At 38.1% G+C, this 22,549-nt stretch overlaps 2 non-coding genes across 2 annotated transcripts; both read left to right on the plus strand.

The window, feature by feature from the left end:
- The first annotated feature begins 2,988 nt into the window (after window positions 1–2,988).
- On the plus strand, window positions 2,989–3,060 carry trnat-cgu (transfer RNA threonine (anticodon CGU)). The gene has a single exon. It is a non-coding gene; the product is annotated as a tRNA-Thr (tRNA).
- Window positions 3,061–15,113: 12,053 nt separating this feature from the next.
- On the plus strand, window positions 15,114–15,185 carry trnam-cau (transfer RNA methionine (anticodon CAU)). Its single transcript has one exon. It is a non-coding gene; the product is annotated as a tRNA-Met (tRNA).
- Window positions 15,186–22,549: the final 7,364 nt, after the last annotated feature.

Here is a 22,549-nt window from a genome sequence, read left to right on the forward strand (position 1 = left end):
GGCATCTCCAAGTGTTTCATATTACTGTGCTCACATCGCAATCTTCTGTTGTGTGAGAACTCCTTGTCTGTGTTTATAGACAGCTAGGTTTACACAATTAAATTTAGACACACTCGAAGTGCTACAGTGTTCTCTCCTGTTTTAAATGTAACTCCAAAACATTTTGTTCTGTTCTTCACACTTGTCATGGCTTTTGCAGAAAACACCCTTTGAATTTCTTGAGAGATCATTCAGCGAGTGAGTCCTTCCTCTGGACTCCGCACTAAGCTGAAAGCTGCACAAACTCCTCATTGCATGTCCTGTACTCTTACAAGCGCTCTCGTGTAGATGTGGAGCACAGTTATAAGGACACTTTGAACTTTTTCCGTTTGAAACGGAAAATGCAAATGATCATGAAAAGTATTGATCGTATAAAATATCCATGGTACAACTCGAGAAAGAACTGAAGGACTACACAACAACTTTTGATGATTACAAGTTACTTTAAGAAATACAACCATCCGCACATGGGCTTGGATCCTGAACGCTTAAGTTGAAAGAGCAAAAGCGAAGGATGACCTGTAAACTCTCTTCATTGTCTTAAAGTTTATAAAATAAAACAATATCTTACTTTCTTAATAATTTCTTACTGTTTATAGACGATTTATTGAATTTTTGCAAAATCTCATTTACAAACTTTTTTCTGTTAAATTGTTATTCACATACTCGAATGTAGATAAACGTTATTGTCTTCCGGGTGTATGCCCATTTCTCAAAAAAAATATTTGTTAGTCTGTTGGGAGGCTGCACAAGGTGTTTAGAGATAGAACATCTGAAAGACAAGCTTTCTAAGCTTAACATCAAGGCAGTTTTCTCAACAGAAATGCTCTTTGGCACTTTCAGCTTTACTTTGGGAACATTGCCGAGATCACTTCTGAGCCAATGCACGTGATAGTGTGCCGGCAAGTACATTTAATATTGGCTGTGTTAGCGAGCTGCTTTTCCCTTTGAAACTTTTACTTCTTCATGCTGAATCATTGGCAGGGGTAAAGCTAATTAAATCTTTTCGCATAGCGCTCCATCAGAAAATACTTTCTCCTTGGTCAAAACGGGCACAGAAAGTTTTATAAGGGCAGCCTGTTTTGCACCGTCTAAATAACCGACAGTATGCGAATAAGCTTTTTAATAACAGTATTTACAATATAACCCATGTTCAAAAATGCTTTTAGCTTCTTTTAGTCTAAGAAACAGGGGTGTTTTAGCGGATTGTGGTCTTCAATTAGTAAACGCTGAAGTGTTTCCCCGCTTGTGAACAGATCTGGCTCCATTTAAACAGAATCCTGCTCAGCTCCTCCTTTCACTGCAACTTTTGAATTGAGCCCAAAGCGATAAGCAAGCTGAAATATCAAAGCTCATTAGGTACTAGAGATCATGGTATGTTATCAGGTAAATGCAGTCCCATGTATCCTCCGTAATTTCGAGTAAATACCAAAACACACCATCCACGACCCACAGCGGGAATAAGCAGGACTTGGTTGTTCAGAGCGTGAGGCAACTATCGCCAAGAGGGGGGTTTGATCCTCGCTCTCGCTACTATTTGAAATGCCAAAGACGCGTAATAGAGATTTTTGCAGATGTTTTTTTATGCTCCACTATACATTACAATAATGAAAACAAATCAATTAGAAATATGCAATACAACGTCGGTTCCCGAAAATAAAATCTGTTTTACACAGACATCATTGCTTTTGAGATAATCCAGATTGTGAAGACAACTGCCCCCTAGCTCTGGAAAATATTACTCAAAGGTTGGAAAGTACAACACGTTTGTACGTTTGACGTTTACAACATGTAACATGGCACTTCTCCAGCAAAGCAACTCAGGTTGGTGAACTACTGGTGTATTCAATACACCTCCATTCATCCATCACTTGTCAGGATGGTTGAGTGTTCTAAAGCACCATTCAAAGCGTTTTACAGGTAATGGGGACTCCCCTCCACCACCACCAAAGCACCATGATCAAAGACTTGTGTTTTTCTAGCTCTCACGGGTATTCTTGTCTCCAGATCGAGGTGTGGGTTCAAATCCCACTCCTACCAGTTGCTTGTCAGGATGGTTGAGTGTTCTAACGCACCCTGATTAAGGACTTCTGTTTTTCTAGCTCTCATGGGTATTCTTGTCTCTAGATCGAGGTTTTGGTTCAAATCCCACTCCTACCAGCTACTCTTTTTCCCTGTTACATTTTCCCATCTTGATGTGCTTGCTGACAATGACAGGAGGAGGAAAATGGAGAAACTGCTTAGCAGACACATGATGGGCAGGAAGATTCATGAACTATTAGATGTGATTAGCAGAAAGTCAACTATAAATAGACTTTGTGCATTAAGAACTGTTTGTGTTGCCTGTAATCTAGGTAAGATTTTCGGTAAGGTATGCATTCAAATGTGAAAGACTATAATAATATAAAACCAGGAGAAGACTTATTAAAACATACTGTTTTCCTTGCGGTTTCTAATGTATTTTATTAAATGGGGGCTTTGTGAAATCAACTTTTAGCCTCTTGGAATGCAGTCACTCTCCCCGGTCTAAATACCATTATGTAAAATTAGGAAGCAGCAGTATTTTGATAAAGTGCGGTGTTCCTTTATCACAGTAACACAACAGTAAACAGTAAACGCTCAGGTGTTTATAATTACTCGGGAGCAGATCACCCTCAATCTAGAAAAAACCTTTCACAGCGATATTTGAATCGAGCCCCATAGCGTTAAGAAAGCTAAATTACACAAAGCTCATATGACATTGGGAGTCACTGTACCCTATCACGTCCTGCTTGCACTGTCCTACTAAAAGATTAGAGGGATCAGAAAGGACACAAACAACCCATGAATCAACGATTTTGAACTTAAGGGTCGCAAGCTCTACCGACTGCGCCTCTTGTTCCTCTATTACAACAGTAAAATTACTAGGGTTGATTCAACATATAGTAAGCTGACCCCGCTCCCAGCGACGGCACGGTGGCCAAGTGGTAAGGCGTCGGTCTCGTAAACCGAAGATCGCGGGTCCGAATCCCGTCTGCGCCTCTTTCATTCACCGCCACGTTCCTTTATCTAAGTCTACAAGTAACATGGAAACGTCTCCTCTTGTTACTCTTTCTGTGGAAGCGCACAGTTTCCTGTTAAAGCCAGAACGTATTGCGGAAGTCTAATATATGAAATTTGTTAAGAACTTGATTGTCTTTTCACAGAGAAAAACGAGAAAACCTTTTTTTCAGAAGTGGGATTCGAACAAAAAACCCGAGGGGAAACTGTGACCTGAACGCAACGCCTTAGACCCCCAGCCAACTCGCCTGTGGCTTTTATATTGAATTATATGTAATTTATTTATTTCTACTCGTTGATAAGAAAAAAAGTGAAATCTCTTTTTTTTCATGTGGAAAACTAGCACATGCAAATGTAAAGTTCAGAGCAGCGCTCAATAAAAACGATCAGAAACCGAAAGCGCGAATTATGCAGATCAGTACATTCCCATACCAGTTGTTCTGCAGAAGAAATAAAAATAGCCGAACTCAAAGACGTTGTATTGCATATTTCTAATTGGTTTATTTTCCTGATTGCAATGTATTGTGAAGCATAAAAGCCAGCTGCATCAATCTCTATTACGCGTCATTTCTAAAGGCGTTTCAAATAGCAGCCAGTGCAGTTTTAACGCTTTTGGAGCATGTATTACATTGTAAATAATCTTATTTAAATAAGTTTAAATTCGCACACTGTTATTTACACAGCGCAAACCTGTCTGACCTCATACAACTTTCTGTGCCCGCTGAGTAGATCTTAAAGCAGCTGCAGCCAAAGTACCCGTAATGGCAACACAGTGCTTTGAGTTCGGCTTTTCTTATTTCTTCTGCAGAACCACCGGCATCGGAATATACTGATCCGCATAAGAAGCGCTTTCGGCTTTGATGGTTTTTATTGAGCGCTGCTCTTAACTTTACATTTGCTCAGGCTAGTTTTCCCCATGAAAAAAATACATTTCCCAAATTACACGATTTCACTTTTTTTCCTATCAACAAGTAGAAATAAATAAAACATATAATGCAATATAAGAGCCACAGACAGGATGCCTGGTGGTCTAAGGCGTTGCATTGAGGTCGCAGTTTCCCCTGGAGACGTTTGTTCAAATCGTACTTCCGACAAAGAGCCTCTCTCGTTAGAGTAGAAACGACAGAATCTCTAAGTAGAAAACATTTCCACAACATCTCGCATTTCACGTGTTTAATGTTATTTGTCTTAGTGGCTGTTTCGGTGAATGATGGCTCTCTTTTCTTGCAGGGTGACGGCAAACTTCTTCAGAGAGGGAGTCTCCCACGCACGGCTTTTCTTTATCAGGACCGAAGGTAACAGAGACAGACTTCAAACTCAAATGAATTACTTCTTGAGCATTTATGACCGGTAAAAAGCTGAGAGCAGAAGAAAACGTCATTGGAAATGAAGAAATGTCTGCTGACAGTAATCAGAGCTCACGCTCAACTGCGGACAACCGCTCCTTGTTAGTACAGTGTTGAGTACCCCCGCTTGTCGCGCGGAAGACCGGGGTAAGTTTCGGTGACAGGGTGCTGGTTTAATTTTTTAACAACCTGACTTCAGTTAAAAACTGTGTACTATTTACTAAGTTTCAGACTACTTATTGCGGTAGAATATGGAGATCATATCTAGCTCTGAGCTCAACTGCAACAAGAAGTCGTGCTTAACAAAGTCAGAGCCCAGCTGAACGTGTGCTCAGTGTAGTGCCCAGGACTCAGGAGCATTGTTGTGGTTCTAATTAGCACGAACTGCAGGGGCTCTGAATCAGAGCATTTCAATTTATCTGTTCAGTAAATTAAAATGCAAGACACCTTAAAATGGGATTATTACTTTGTCTCTGTCCCGTTTGTATATAATCGAATGTTTAAAAGATACCAGTAAGGACACACAACTACTAATGGGATACTTTTTGGAAATAATCCCAAAACAAGCACGTGCGGCAGCTGGTAAACCCCTGTAATAATATTTGCAGTGACAAAACACTTTGAAGATATGCAATCTATTTAAATATGGATTTACTAAATTTCAGTTCTCCGGCATAACTGAACTCTCACTGTCGCATACTAAAGGCTTTACATGCATTAGCTGTGATACAGATTCTAATAAACACAGAATGAAACTTAGTTTTGTTCCTCATGGTGATCCTCTTGTAGATCCAAATGAAATGTTTAATATGATCCCCCAAGAAAAAAAAGGAGTCCATTTCTGAATAATTGATACCCCATCAAACATTTTTTAATATCCCTGCAAGTTTATACAGAGAATGCTGGTTCGCGGCTTAAATTCAAATTAAAAAAAAGGAAACGAGTTGGAAACTATGTCAATCTGGGATTTAAATCACCCAGAACATTTCACTACATTGGGCAGTATGTGACAGAGAGCAGCTCCTGACATCCTGACATCCCTTTGATAGATCAGTTAGTAAAGTGGAGGACTGTAGTGGGTAATAGCAGGGAATCCTTAGGTTGCTGGTTCAATTCCGGCTCAAAGGATGGCACCTTTTGTGTACTTTGTTTAATCAAAAAGTTAAAATAGTGAATCTGTTTCATTCATGCGTTGAACAAAAGCTCAATAAACGACGAAGCAGAGGCTCCTGTTCTGAATTCACCTCACGTCTGATTGTCTTGTTTTGGTCAAGATCTGATCTTTGAATTAAGGGACTACACTGTCTGCTTTTTAATTAAAAAATACATACAAATGTCAAGTTTTTTGTAGATATAAAGGTGTTCTCTGTTTTCAAAGGATAGCTACTTAATTGGCTTTATGATTTGGTATTGATTTTGTATTGTTGTATTATTAAGTTTGTGCTTTCTGTGTTTTTATCGTATTGTGAACTACTTTTTTAAACAAATGCGTACAAAGGCAGACACGGCACACATCTGTTTATACCAGCGGTGAATTGTACATTTTTATTAAGTACAATCTACTGTGCACTTTTGGGAGTATAACAGGTTCGATATAAAGTGGCAAAAATATAAAAGGGAAAAATACCCCAGACTGCGTGTAAAGGCTTCGTTGTGACTGTTGTTTTATTTTTAGATAAAGATGGCGTACTGTGCACAAAATGTTGCAGAAACACAATCTTATATTTTAATAACTATTATTTTAATAATTTGATAAGTATGAGGTCCCGGATCTCGGCTTTACGTCTCAGCCGAAGGACGGCACCTGTTTACAGTTTAGTGTCCCCGTCATAATACTGGGGCATTAGAACCAACACAGACCCGCCCAGTGACAGAAACCAGACAGTATCGTGTGTCGGGCTCGGCTGCGAGCAGGACAATGACGTCACGGGGACAAAGTAGAGAAAATCAAAACGGTTCTATAAAAGACCTGTGTCAGCTGTCGGTTCGCAGTCTGGACTCTAAATCCACCGATCCGATTTCAAATCTCTCTAACACCTGAGCTACGGCTTCTTTTGAGTAGTTATTCAGGAGAACATTATGTTAATCATATAGATGAAGCGTTTAATATATTCAGGTGGGTAGCTACGTCAGCATTCGTATCTGCAAAGGAACAAGTAATACTGTAGGTTTATTCCACGCTGAAAAGAGAAGAGAGAAAACAAACCTGAAGAAGGTTTCACAGCTATGTTTTCTCTCTTCTCTTTTCAGCATGGAATAAACCTATTCCCAGTGGGCAGTGATTCGTCGAATATACGTATATATATATATCGTCGAATATACGTATATTCAACGTATAATATACGAATATACGTATAATCAACGTCGAATTGCAACTGTAAAATCGACGACATTAATAAACGCATATATAATGTTGAAAACACATCTAACACAGTGCCTGAGGCTTTTTACTGTATATATCGTGTGTGCCGAAACTAGGAGTATACGGCACTCTGCACAGTGTACGAAGTAAATTATTTTCGCAGTAATTAATTAATTTATTATATTTATTACTATATTTAGTATACACGTGTAAATAAATTAATTACTGCGAAAATAATTTACTTCGTACACTGTGCAGAGTGCCGTATACTCCTAGTTTTAAAACTGACAAAAATGTAGAAAACACGTTTCTCACTTAGAAATTTAAGATGGGGGTGGGGTATTACTAGTAGCGGCACTGAACTCACCATGGTGCAATTCATTTACGTGACGGGCTAGTGGTTTAATGGATAACGCGTCTTATTTCGGTTTACAAGATTATCGATTCGACTTCTTCCGGGGTTGTGTGATTTAAATCAGGCTCCTCAGAAATAGATGTCCGGTATGTAAATGAACTGCACCTGAAAGCAAACGTTGGGTCTAGGTTCCTTTCTTTCCTGCATGAAATAGCAAATCATTACAAAAAAAGACACCAACTAATGTCCAATAGCGTTAGTCATTTAAGTAAACATGAATATACTGTAAGGTCTTGGTACATAGGAGTGGATTTCAACCACAATTAAAAAAGGGGCGAATTATAATTACAGGCTTCAGACACGTTTTCATACAAAAGTGACCAAACACTCCCTAACTTTCAGGTTTGCTTGAACCTGTAACAAAAACATGGTCTGAAACTTCCATTCTCTGATGTTACTGTCTCTAAAGTCGGACATGATGTTACGCAGATGGGCAGTTTTCTCTCGTCGAGTTCAAGATTATTCGCTGCATAAGCTCCTTATTGCGTGTTCTATACTGCTCTGTTATTTTGTTCAGATTACCTAAGTGGTGTACAGATAAAACCCAACCGCGTGGTGTAATTTCTGGGTTCGGGACCAGCAGCACCTGCAAGCACATCAGCTGACCTCAACATGACTTGAACTCACAACTTTCTGATCTGAAGTTAGACATGCTACCATTGCGCCACGAGGTCACACATTAATTCCCCCAAAGAGAAAAATCAGCGTCCCTGAAAAATATTTTTTTCATTCTCTTCCGTGAGGAGCGCCGCTCTTCAAAAGAGGGTCTCTTCTTCCCAGACCACAGATTATTCTTTCCGCCCGTCTCTCTCACAGAGAGCAGACACACCGTCTCCACTGATGTGTTTACTACATCTATAGATCTGACCCCCTACAGCCCCTTTATACAGCCCCGATATTCGATATTCCCCGATAAAGAACAAAAAATATTCCTGGATAGGATATTTACCACCAGCCTCGTGAACATCTCATCTTGACCTCTTCCAGGAGGAGCACAATTAACACAGAATCCTCTCTCCATTTAGCAAATAACACAAAACACTGTTTACCTGTCAAGACAGAAAACCAGGCTGCTCCAGGTGAGGCTTAAACTCACAACCTCGGCATGACTCCACTGATGATGTCATTTTACATGGCCTGAACCAGGAAAGAGTTTGGAAGTCAAGAAGTTATGGTGTTGTTTTAATACTTGCCTACTCATTTAATTTTTCGGTCAAATCTTTTATTTGCGAGTTCTTTCAATTGATGTTAATCCTTGTCCCGATGCACGATTCTGGGCCATGGTGCATCTTGAATAATGTTCTTATAGGCTTCAGTTTGGAAAAGTGCGCTCTTCAGAAGCTACCGAAACCGGTAATTGTTATGTAACACTTAATGCAAAAGCAACGTTCGGGTTTGAAAAAGAATATTACTTGCTATGAATACAAACACTGTTACAGGAGGCGTGATAGGGCTATTTTAACTTAGATCATCAATTCATCTTACATTTCTTCTCCATCTATATCAACAGTGTAATCGCTACTGAGCGCTAAAGGCAGGTCCTGGCAATACAATCTTCTTTAGAAAACATTTTAAAAACTATTTCCACTACCATCTGTAAAGTAAAAGATACCGATTGCACACAACTAATAAAATATTTTTTCCAGGGACGTTGTAGCTAGATGCAAATTACAATCGAAAATGCATCAGCTTTAAAATTTTCTTTTGGATCCAGAGGACGATCAGCATGAGCCATCAAAGAGCCTGTAGCTACAAGAAGGTTAAAAGCACACAAGTGATCTGTCTTTGATCAAAGGAATTGCTGGAGCAGTAGGACGCAGAGCAATATCTAGCAGCTGTAGACGATGTTCGGAGAAGAGATAATTCTGTTTTCAGCACAGGGAGTGAGAATGAGCTCAGTCCGGCCTCCAGCAGAATCCATTCTGGTTTGGTTTCTGTCAGACTGTGTGTCTGAGGCTCTTTGGATCGCAACGTGAAAAAAAAAGAACAAAAAACATTTGCTCACATCTTGTGATTTCCGAGAGAGGAAGAGAAGATATCACTTTAAAAAAAATCAGAACTGAAGATTTGGATCCTGGACCTCATACTTGTCAAATGATTAAAATAATAATTATGAAAATATCAGGTTGTGTTTCTGCAACATATCGTGCACAGTACGCCATTTTTTTCTAAAAATACAGTAGATTGTACTTAATAAAAATGTACAATTCACCGCTGGTATAAACAGATGTGTGCTGTGTTTGCCTTTGTAAGCATTTGTTTAAAAAAGTAGTTCACAATACGATGGAAAACACAGAAAGCACAAACTTAATAATATAACGATACAAAATCAATACCAAATCATAAAGCCAATTAAGTACCTATCCTTTGAAAACAGTGACATTTGTATCTACTTTTGAATTACAAATCAGACAGAGTAGTCCCTTAATTCAAAGATCAGATCTTGGCCTAAACAAGACAATCAGATGTTAGCTGAATTCGGAACAAGAGCCTCTGCTTCATCGTTTATTGAGCTTTTGATCAACGTCTGAGTGAAAAAGATTTGCTATTTTAACTCTTTGATTAAAGTTCACAAAAAGCACCTTCCTTCCAGCTGGAGTCAAAACAGCGACTTAAGGATTCCTTACTGTTCCCACTACAGTTTTCCACTCTACCAACTGAGCTGTCAATGGATCTAAAGAACTCCACTCTGGCACATACTACCCAAAGTAGTGAAATATTCTGGGTGATTAAATTCCAGTTCGACATCAAGTTTCCAACTTGTTTCCTTAGTCTTGGTTACCTTGAATTTAAGCCACAAACCAGGATTCTACTTTATAAACTTCCGGGGATGTTACAAAATGTTTGATGGGGCATCAATCATTACAGGTGGAAATTCACTCCTTTTTTTTTCTTGAGGCATCATATTAAACATTTCATTTGGATCGAGAAGAGGATCACCATGAGAAACAGAACAAACTGTTTGATTCCGTCTTTATTGGGGAGCTGTATCACAGCTAATGCATGTAAAGCCTTCAGTATGCGATAGTGAGAGTTCAGTTATGCCAGGGAGTGGGAGTGAAGAGAACTGAACTGAAATTTAGTAAATTCATATTTAAAGTGCAAATCATCAAAGTGTTCTGTCACTTAAAACTTATTACAACACTACCAAGAGTGGGGATTGAACCCACATGGACACTGTGCCCTGTCACAGAAACATACCCTGGTCTCCCGCGCAACAAGCAGGGGTACTCAGCACTACACTAACAAGGAGCGCTTGTCCGGTGCTCTGTTTACGGTCAGCAGTCATTTCCTCTTTTCCAAAGACATTTTCGCCTGCTCTCAGTAATTAATGTCAGTTTGAAGTCTGTTCCTTTTGTCTCCGCTCTTGACGAAGAGCAGCCTTACGTAGGAGACTCCCTTTCTCAAGAAGTTTGCCATCACCCTGCAAGAGAGAAGAGCCATCAACCACCGAGGCAACCACTAAGACACTTAACATTAAACACATGAAATGTGAGATGTTTTCTACTTAGGGATGTTATCGTTTCTACTCTAACTTCTTTGTCAGAAGTGGGATTTGAACAAACATCTCTAGGGGAAACTACAACCTGAACGCAACGCCTTGGACCACCAGCCATCCTGCATGTGGCTCTTAAATGGAACGATATGTTTTATTTATTTCTACTTGATGATAAGGGAAAAAAAAGTTAAATGTAATTAAGGAAATGTCTTTTTTCATGGGGAAAACAAGCCTGAGCAAATGTAAAGTTTAGAGCAGCGCTCAATAAAAACTATCTGAAACAGGTAGCGCTTCTTATGCGGATCAGTATATTCCGATACCAGTGGTTCTGCAGAAGAAATAAGAAAAGCTGAACTCCAAGCACTGTGTTGCCATTACTGCTACTCTGGCTGAAGCTGCTTTAAGATCTACTCAGCGGGCACAGAATGTTGTATGAGGTCAGACTGGTTTGCAATGTCTAAATAACAGTATGCGAATTTAAGCTTATTTAAATAAGAGTATTTAGAACATAATACATGCTCCAAAAGCGTTAATCCTTCACTGGCTGCTATTTGAAACGCCTTCATAAATGACACGTAATAGAGATTTATGCAGCTAGATTTTATGCTTCACCATACATTGCAGTCAGGAAAATAAATCAATTTTCTTTAACACCTCTGGATAAAGTTCTTCTGTGGAGCAGGTTTCAGACCTCTGCATACAGCGCCCTTGATGTCATTTTATTTTTACAGCAGCAACCATCCTGAAAGTTTTTTTAAAATATTTCTTATTTGAACAACAAAAATACATATAATACAAAAAAGAGCACATATGACGTATCAACAACATCGTCAGGGGCACGTGCTATAATCCAATTACACTTTCTGAAAAATCTACTGTCCATGCAAATGTACATGCTAATCTACAGGGTTCTTTTCTGCACTGAGCTGCTCATTTGAAATCCAGAAGGCAACACAGACGCGCTCCTATACCAAGAGTCTTATCTGGACCACCTGGATAAAAAAACAGGAAACCTAAGCACTAATCTATACTGACAGCTTTTGAAAAGGAGCTCTGTAATATGCACAAATACAAAGACAAGGTATAAATACTCCATAGGTTTAAAATTCAGGAATATGAATGGTCAATTGTTTACAATTGGAGTTTTTATGTTTCGTATGATTTAGCGACTTTTTTACAACATGTAAAAAAAACAGCACACCTAAATGACAAAGCCTTAGAGCTACAGAGAAAAACAAATTGCATTTAAAGTAATTTTAAAGGCTCGAGATAACATTGCACTATAAACGCAAATGTTTGTCTTCTTTGTCGCACTTACGTTTTGTTGCTTTAGCAAATTTCATGCAGTTTATTTCTGACACAAGACATAACAAGCTTGTGTATTTATGACAAAAAAGCAGGGAAACAATTTTCATTGACCTTGAAACTAAAATTGTTAAAAAGTAAGTTAAATGCACATATAGTAAATATATTTTCTCATATAACGGTGTGTTTTTTTGTCTAAGAATCCTTCATGAATGGTTTAACAGACACTTTGCATGATTAAAACAAATATTTACGAATTTTTACGTTTTATACAATAAAGTTTTATTGTGAACATGAGCCCTGTTTATCGATATCACCAATACAGTTCTGGATTTTATTCTGCCTTCCTACGCACATATGAATTTTCTTTCACACAACAGCTCGCATGTCTGGTAGCGTATTTGCGCCAGTGAGAAAAAGAATGATGTTGGCTTTTAAATGATGAACCGTTTGCGTTTATACAAAATTACAAAACGTTGTCGCAGACATTGGGACATACTCTGTTTAAACACCTGTCGTTTTCTCTAATATTGGCTCCTGTGCTTCGGTCCATTTGAGAGAGGAGAAGACAATGAAAAAGTCCTGTGAAAGTCGATTTTGCACCTGCGCCAGTGCTGTAGTGGTATCATACAGACGCCCATCCAAATCCATCACACGCTGGAAGCTCTGAAATAAAATAAAATAAAATATTGCTCTGTCCGTTGGTGGATTAGGTATGCACGTTTTTTTTTTCAATGTAAAATGCAATGTAAAAAGATCAAATTACATTCAAAATCGATTAATGTAAAAACCGATAAAGCTAATGTTTTTATCTAGTTATATATTTCTATATCTAGTTCTTCAAAGGTCTTTTTTTAAAAAAACATGTTTATCGCGATTGTGAAAGTTAGAGAAGGTGTACCAGCGGTTGCCTTCATATCGCCAGCTTCGGTATCGTCTGTAGCTGCGAGAAAGTTAAAAGCGCACAAGTGATCTGTCTTTCGTCAAAATATTTGCTGGAGCAGCAGGACGCAGAGTACCATCCAGCAGCTGTAGATGGTGCTCGGGGAAGAGCCGATTCTCTTTTCAGCACAGGGAGTGAGAATGAGCTCAGTCCGACTCCCAACAGAATCCATTCTGGTTCGGTTACTGTCAGACTGTGCGTCTCAGGCTCTTTGGATCACAACGTGAAAAAAAAAAACAAAAAAAATTGCTCACATCGTGTGATTTCCACTAGAGGAAGAGAAGATATCACCTTTAAAAAAATTAGAACTTAATATTTGGATCCGAGAGCACTTGGTGGTGGTAGAGGGGAGACCCCATTACCTGTAAAGCGCTTTGAGTGGAGTGTCCAGAAAAGCGCTATATAAGTGTAAGAAATTATTATTATTATTATTATTATAAATTATTAAAAATATCAGATTGTGTTTCTGTAACATTTCGTGCACAGTACGCCATATTTAACAAGAGAACAACAGTCTCAACGAGGCCTTTACACACAGTCTGGGGTATTTTCCCCCTTTATATTTTTGCCACTTTATATCGAACCTACAGTATTATACTCCCAAAAGTGCACAGTAGATTTTACTTAAAAAAAATGCACAATCCAGCGCTGGTATAAACAGATGTGTGCCATGTTTGCCTTTGTCAGCATTTGTTTCAAAAATAAGTTCACGATACGTTAAAAACACAAAAAGCACAAACTTAATAACACAACGATACAAAATCAAAACCAAATCATAAAGCCAATTAAGTACCTATCCTTTGAAAACAGAGAACACCTTTATATCTACAAAAAAACCGTGACATTTGTATCTACATTTGAATTACAAAGCAGACCAAGTAGTCGCTGAATTCAAAGTTCAGATCTTGGCCAAAACAAGAAAATCAGACGTGAGCCGTTTACTGAGCTTTTGATCAACGTCTGAGTGAAAAAGCCACTCTCTGGCACATACTGCCCAATGTAGCGTAATGTTTCGGGTGATCTAAATCCCAGTTCGACATCAAGTTTCCAACTCGTTTCCTTAGTCTTGTTTACCCACGAACCAGGATTCTACTGTATAAACTTCCAGGGATATTACAAAATGTTTGATGGGGCATCAATCATTCCAGGCGGAAATTGACTCTTTTTTTTTCTCGAGGGATCATATTAAACATTTCATTCATATCGAGAGGAGGATCACCATGAGACACAAAACAAACAGTTTAATTCTGTCTTTTTTAGAAAGTAGCGTTTGTGATACATTAATAATATTTTCGTGGAAATATAGAAGTTGTAAATTTTTAAATTTATATTTGAATCAAAATGTGGTTTTGAGTCAAATATTAGCGTGTTCATGTAATTAGTTTGTGTTTGTCATTACTATATATATATTGCCATGTTACTAGAATTTGTAACTAAAGTTTACTAGTTGTGTTTTTTTTATGATGATTAGCCATTTGTTGATTACAATTTAAAAGGTATGGGTTTAATAGTCGTATATTCTACATCTTTTGCCCACTGGGATGTGCCAGTTTTATTTGAACAAAGCTAGATACACATTTTCTAATGCAGCCTTCATTACAAGACAGTTTATTTCTCGAAAGCGTGATATGTAAAAAAGAGAAAAACGAAAATATATGGATGACAATATTTCAAAGATGAAGATATTACTTTTGAGAAATTGTCATTTTATGTATCAAGACGCTTTTCAACCACTGGTTTTAGACCTTTGCTATGCTTCCTGAATCATTTTCAGTGTTATAAACTGGGTGTGGAGGTAGCGATCACTTTGAAGAGCAGTTGACAGGCTGGAGCTGTTCAGACTACTCGTTATTTCTCAAATGCTTCCATCTTTTTTCTTTCACGCTAGGACGCGAGTGTGTACATGTGTTTGGTTTTCATTTCACTGATTCTCATTGAAGATTTGGGAATTAACGACGAAAGAATCAGTTGCCTTGGAAAGCAGAAGTTTTGGTTCACAACGATCTTGAAGACACGCCCATGTAGTGCAGCGTGTGATATTTGTACTATAAAAGACCAAGTGCTCAAAGTGACGTCTGCGTTTACCGTTTAGACTTTTCATCTCGGGCGCACTTTTAGAAAGCAAAGATAGAGCAGTTGTGTTGAATCACGCTTCAGCAGCTGTCAGCAGAGTGGCGCAGCGGAAGCGTGCTGGGCCCATAACCCAGAGGTCGATGGATCGAAACCATCCTCTGCTATACACACCGTCAGTTTAATGAAGTGAATTAAAACTGATTTTTTTCTCTCGTGTGTGTGCAAACTTCACACTTACTGTATTCGTTAATCTTTACCAATAGCAGATGCCCAAATGTATCTTTGGTTGTTCTGAGATCCTTGATAGTTTCCTCAAATCCTTCCAATGAACATCCATATCAAAGCACAGTGTACGAAGTTAATTTATTATATTTATGACTATATTTATTATACACGTGTAAATTAATTACTTTTTCGCAGTAATTAATTTATTATATTTATTACTATATTTATTATACACGTGTAAATTAATTACTGCGAAAATAATTTACTTCGTACACTGTGCAGAGTGCCGTATACTCCTAGTTGCGGCACACACGATACATACTGTAAAAAGCCTCAGGCACTGTGTTAGATGTGTTTTCGACGTTATATATGCGTTTATTAATGTCGTCGATTTTACGGTTGCAATTCGACGTTGATTATACGTCGAGGCGACGTATATATACGTATAGCCGTATTTTCGCCGTGAATATACGTATATTCGACGAATCAATGCCCACAGCTTGGCATACAAGGGTTTTGCTGAGGGGGTCTTGCCACCTGCCTGAAAAAAAAACAGTAAAATGTTTGAGTGCCTATAGAGTTTCTATTTTTATTTTCTTGACAAAAGTTGATACCATTTCCTGGACACCCCGTCCCCCATCAGTGCGCGGTGCCCGGGGAAAAATCTTTAGGGGGGCGTCTGAAATTCTGAGGGGGGGTGATATTTCGGTTGAAACGGAGCTGTATGGTGCAGCTACCCAAATGAAATCTCGCAGCTATGCCATGATAGAAGATTACGACTAGCAATCTGGTATTTGCGATGAAGTTCAGTTTCACATTTTTCGTCACTCTCACGGTTTGTATTGCCTGGAGCGAAAAGTACCATAAGCGTTCATTTTTGCAGCTACATGGACGTTCTGAATCGTTAAGAAAAAAATGTTGTAAAACCAACAGAAAGCACAGACTGCTATAACTAGTCCTAGTTATATAACGATTTTAAGTATAATGATAAACTACTGCAAGGAATCGGTCCACCTGAGCAAACAGGATCGTAATGTTGACACTCAATAACAACACTGATATGTGCAGTTCCTGGACGGATAGCCCTCCTGCCCATCAAACAGACTGAGTGACTGTTCGTGTCATTTAGTGTTGTCTGACCATTGACAAAGTACAACTATTTTTTTAGGGTGCAAATTAAGTTAGGTAAATCTTTTTGCCCAAAACTGAAGGGGCGACATTTCTCCCTCCCCCCGTGATGCCAGGCCTGTCCCCATCCTATTCCATAATGTCATTATATATAATACCATACAACAGTGACCGATCCTTACTAACTGTATGCGTTATAATTGCACATCAGCTCATAGCAGGGGGCACATAGCCGCGATGTATTATCAATGTTAAATTCCAACCATAATATCGACAGCATTAATAAACGCATACGTTGAGAAAATATCTAACCCAGCATATTTTCCGGTTATATACCACAATGCATTGCTAGTATTCGTTGGTCACCATTTTGGACACGTTTTTCAAACGTAGAAGTATATCCGCAAATATCTCAGCAATTCTCTTTTGACGAGTAAGTATGAACAATAATAATACTATCTGAATACATACAGATCTTTCTTAATATTATTTTGATTAAAATAGTACGTGAATAAGCAGAAAATGGCACATAAAAATAGTGTGAATGGGGAAGATGACACAAAATCGTTTTGCCATTTCTCTATTCTTATTCTATGTTGTACTTTCAAACTTTGGGTACTCTTTGATTAGGACAGACTTTATTGCTCAACTGCTATGATGCAAGCCAAATTTTATACATTTATTTCAGCTTTGAGCTAAGTAAACCGTTCATTTTTTAGATTATACTAAAGAAGATATTAATCATCATTTATTTGGGAAGTAATATTATATAATTTTCTCCTAGCTGCGGTGCTGAAGTCCCACCCTACATCAACGGAAAAAGAAATAAAGGAGCACGCAATGTGTTACGTGAAGAATGTATATGCAAGGCAGGGGGCCAGGAGATCTGGACACTGAAAATAATATGTTTTTGGTTCTAACTGTTAGGACAATTAGACAGGGTTTGCAAATAGTGGACAAAAATCGTCTTAACTTCCATTGTAATATTTTTTTTTCTTGGAAATATAGAAGTTGTACATTTTAAAATGTATATTTGAATCAAAATGTGGTTTTGAGTTAGTGTGTTAATGTAATTAGTTTTGTGTTTGTCATTACTATACTGTATATTGCCATGTTGCCAGAATTTGTAGCTGAAGTTTAAGACTAGTTGTGTTTTTTATGATTATTGCCCATATGTTGATTGTTGATTGATTGTATACAATGTATAATTTGAAATACATATGTTTCAGGTGTGAATGTGTATTTTCAGAATAAATTTCTAAACCTAATCATTGGCTTGGTTTACTTGTTTCTACACCTATAAAACCTATCTTTGATGTATAATAGACCTCTACCCATATACATATAATAGACCTCTAATGTTATCCGTATAATAGACCTCTAACCATATACATATAATAGACCTCTAACCATATACGTATAATAGACGTCTAAAGTTATCCGTATAATAGACCTCTAAAGTTATACGTATAATAGACCTCTAACCATATACATATAATAGTCCTCTAAAGTTATCCGGAACTCCAACCATATATGTACAGTATAATAGTCCTCTAAATTTATCCGTATAATAGAACTCCAACCATTTATGTATAATGAACGTCTAAACATAGACGTATAATTGACGTATAACTTTAGACGTATATTAGAATTTCATTCTAGACGAATTGTAGACCACATTTAGACGTCTAAGGTATGCGTTTAATAGACGTATATTATACGTCTTTTGCCCACTGTGTTGGTTCACAACGATCTTGAAGACACGGCCATGTAGAGCACAGTGTGATATTTGTACTATAAAAGACCAAGTGCTCAAAGTGACGTCTGCGTTTACCTTTGAAACTTGCTTCAAAGTAAATCAAGACGTATGTCTGTCTCGCTGTGTGTGCTCTTATCTGTCCATCTCTCTCTCCTCTTCTCTCACTCTGTGCAGTCTGTGCAGAGTATCTGAAGGGGATGCAACACCACTTGGCAAAGAAGAAAAATTCTCAGAGGCAGAATAAAAAATCATTATTCTCTTCTCAGTCAGATTCACAACTCAGACTCACACTCAGACAGAAGCTCAATGCTGTACTGCTCTCTATCCTCACAATCCAGAACCAGAAGATATTCAGACAATCAGTGCTGCTACATGAACAATATCAGACAGAACAGCCTGGACTCAAGTCACATTTCCCCCTTTTCCCCTTTCTCCCAGCCCTCTTAGAGACATAAAAGAGCTCCTGATTCTCCTCTCTGTGAACTGGGCTCAGGGGTCACTGATCTGGCAGCTGTGGGCTCTGTTCCAGGGCAGAAGCAAGAAACTTCAATAAACCCTTTCCAGGACTTCCAGCCCTTCAGTATTACTTTCTTTAATGTATATCAGCCTCCAAACATGTTTTTTAAGTGTTTTATAACACAAGTGAGTGTGGAATTATTTTTGTATTTATGTAATAAACACCAGTATTGACACTCTGATCAGTATATTGATTATTAGTAGCCAAAGGCCGATGGTCGTGACTAAAATAGTGACCAGTTGACCAGTCTGTAGCTCTGAGCAGTGGGACTCAGATCACACAGAAGAAGATCTGTCTGTGTGTGATTCCACACCAGCCCTGGGATTCAGCTGCTCTCACAAGTGTCTCACAGACAGTCTTATAAATGTACAATTAGGTGAAGTCTAGTTACAATTATAAAGTTAAGTGAAATCATCAGACTACCTATAGAAGTGAGAGCTTGGTGGAAATAAAACCAGTATACACCTCCAGGATCAGGAGTCTGATCCTCCTGGCTCTTTTACTCTGAAGATTCGTGTAAAACCCTTAAAAGCGCTTATTTCAGGGACTCGTGCTCGTTCTCTACTGCTCCACACGGGTAATCTTTGTAACGCATTAATCTGTGAAGTAAACTATTTTTTTTCTGTTTAATGATTTTCATTCCTCGGTTTGTCGCTCTCCTTCTCCAACTGTTATAAATCGCCTCTCTTCACAGCCCGGTTTAGTTTTTTGGAGATGTTATATTTGTATGAAAACCAGGAGTCTCCTCCAGCAGAGATGCACTACTTTTTAAAACTTTTTTTATTAAACGTATAGAATTTACAAATTTAACTACAACCAGAAGATTAAGAAACATGTACAAGAGAAAAAAACACAACAGAAAAAAAACATATAACCACCAGAGTTAATGAAGTAAATTATGTGATCAAATTGTATTTTTACATATACTGTATCATGTTTTCCTTGCTTTATTATTTCTCAGTTATTTATAGAATTTAAATAGTGTTTCAACATGCATGCGTTTCCTGTATAAAATAAAAATCAGCACTCACTTTTTTACAAAACAAAAAAAAAACGCTTTTCTTTTTGCAACATTTCGAGTACCTCTGGCATTCATGAAAAAGACACACAAAAGCAGCAGAGACGCGCTCTGTTCTGTCAGAATAAGCGCTGTGATGTCACAGACACCAGCCAGAGCACCGGGATCAGAGAGAGAAAGAGCGTGGGAGGCGCACGGAGCGCACGGAGAAGAACCGTAGAAAAATCGATTAACTTCACCGATTGGTGAGTACTGATTCTTTTCTTGACCCTGTTTAAGTATCTAGAGAACAGTTAATAAAGACTGTATCGACCAATTACCATAGTGCGTTTAGGGTTAATAATGTTCAATCCGAAATTAAACAATGATTATTCATATTATTATTTAGGTAACTGTATCCTAGAGCTAGAAAATGATATTTCAAGTTCATAAATGTATGTAACAGTTTAAATGCATTTTTCCAGTGTTTATAAATCATAAGAATGGTAACCACGGCGACAGGCGCCTTGTCACTGCACGCTTCTAAGTGTCTCGCATTTGTCACAGAGAGCGGTGTGACGTCACGAGCAACGAGCAGCAACTAATACTAATATCAGTGTCTTCATGTTAATATTACTGAGATTACAACTGGTAGTTTTAATGCTAGTGTTCATGTGAGTATTAATGACAGTGGCACTACTGATTGTTTTAGTTTTAATGTTCATATTCATGTTAATATTAATTATAATTATAGTGTTACTGTTGTAGTATTAGTAGTATTTATATTTGTGTTATAGTGTATCTGTAGGTAAGTGAGTTTGTAGTATCTGTGCGTGTGTGGGTGCGTGTCTGGAAGTATGTGGTGTCTGTGTGTGTGGGCTGTGTGTCTGTGAGTGTGTAGGTATGTGTCTGTGAGCTTGTTGTGTCTGTTAGTGTGTGAGCGTGTGGGGTCTCTGAGTGTTTGGTGTCTATAAGTGTGTGTCTATGAGTATGCATAGTGTCTATTTGTTTCTGTGAATGCATGCCTGAGAATGTGTGTGTATGGTTTGTGTCCGTGAGTGTGTGGTGTTTGTCAGTGTGTAGTTTTATATTTGTAAGTGTATGTGTGGGCATGTCTGTCAGTGTGTGTAGTGTCTATGTGAGTATTAATGATGATAGCATTACTGATAGTTTTAGTTTTAATGCTAGTATTTATGTAATATTAGTGATACTTATAGTGTTAGTGTCAGAGTATTAACACTCATCATCATCATGTTAGTTTTCATGAGAGTATTACTGTTATTATAAGTATTATTAGTCTAGTAGTAGTTTTTGTCAGTGTTAGTAACAATGATAGTGTAAGTTTTGGTGATTGTGTTACTGTTGTAATATTAGCAGTATCTGCATTAGTGTTAGTTATAGTGTGTCTGTACCTAAGAGTGTATGTAGGTGTCTTTGTGCGTATATAGTGTCTATTTGTGTATCTGTGAGTCTGTGAGTGTATATATGTGAGTGTGTGAGTGTCTTATTGTGTGTATAAATGTGTGATGTGTCTGTGAGTGTAAATGTGTGTGAGAGTGTAGGTGTACAGTATATCTGTTAGTGTGTGTGAATGTGTGTGTAGGTGGGCTTGGGTTCCACTGATGTGTCTGACAGAAGTGACCCATCAACAGGTGTTGAGTTCCAGAGCCGCTTGCAAATAAAAACACTTTCTAGAGTCCAGGCCAACTTCCAGAGAGCTGTGAGTTTTCTGTTTTTATCAGTATTAGTAATAATGACAGAAGTAATTCCCACGCAAATGAATATTAACCAAGACAGACATCAGAAAATATCGCCTTTGCAATGATGTCACTCCTCTTCTTCATGAATTTTCTTTAATGACAGGACATTTCTCTGTCTGAGTGCCTGCTGCAAATAGTGTGACTAGCCATTTCTCTCCAATATTTTCTAGTTCAGTTATTTATCGCATATGAAATATTATTCTCATTAAGAATATTTTACCTGCAAAGTCACAGTGAAACTACTACAGCGAATGAACGTTTTTTGGGTGGAAAACGTTCAAAAGACTTAATGCTCCAGGGAAGGCTTGAACACACAACCTCATTATAACTCCACTGTGCACAGCTATATGCATACCACACACTGACCAACTGTGCTACTGGACTTCTGTAAGGCAGGCTCCTACACCGATTGTAAAACTGGCACAAACGTAGGGCGAAACACGGGGTTTTCGCTGTGGATACATCTCCACATGGGTGAAAGGGACAGTAAAATAGTAAGGTAAATAAAAGATACTGAAATATACAGTATGTGCTCACTGTAATGTAGGAAGAGGTGGTCAGACAAGCAAAACAGCTTTGTGGATAAGGTGAAGTGACATTGTTTTGTGTCAATTAGCCCACGAATTGTGCTTCATGTGCCTTAAGCTGTGCAATTTGTATGGTTGTTGAATGAGATTGGTTTCTTCACAAGCCCGGTCAATTGCCAGAGGAGAGCTTGCCGACACACTCCTTCATGAAGACTCTCTTTAAGATGATTACACCTTTCATTGTCAAGTCGCCTCCTTTGCATACAATAGTAGCACCAACACTAAGAGAAAGGATGAGAAATGGCATTTATCAAATGATTGCAGTGTTTGTTTGAATGAGGATCCTTGTGTGCTGAACTGGCCTCTGGAGAAGTGTAGTGCAGTAAAGGAGAAGATTTGTGTCACTCAAGGCTGTAACGGAACAGAACAATACAATTACAATACTTTTATGAGAGTAAATAATACTGGTGCATCACAGTTCTTATAATGGTGAAAACAGGAGCAACTTCTCTACAGTTTTGACTGAAGTATTTAAACGGCAAGAAATAATATCACTATGCAATTAATTAATGCAATTGAGCTCCTCTAAATGTTCTAGTCTGATGAAACAATGTA

The sequence above is a fragment of the Lepisosteus platostomus genome, chromosome 5, assembly GCF_059453375.1.
Source record: "Lepisosteus platostomus isolate fLepPlt1 chromosome 5, fLepPlt1.hap1, whole genome shotgun sequence".
In the NCBI taxonomy this organism is placed as follows: Eukaryota; Metazoa; Chordata; class Actinopteri; order Semionotiformes; family Lepisosteidae; genus Lepisosteus; species Lepisosteus platostomus.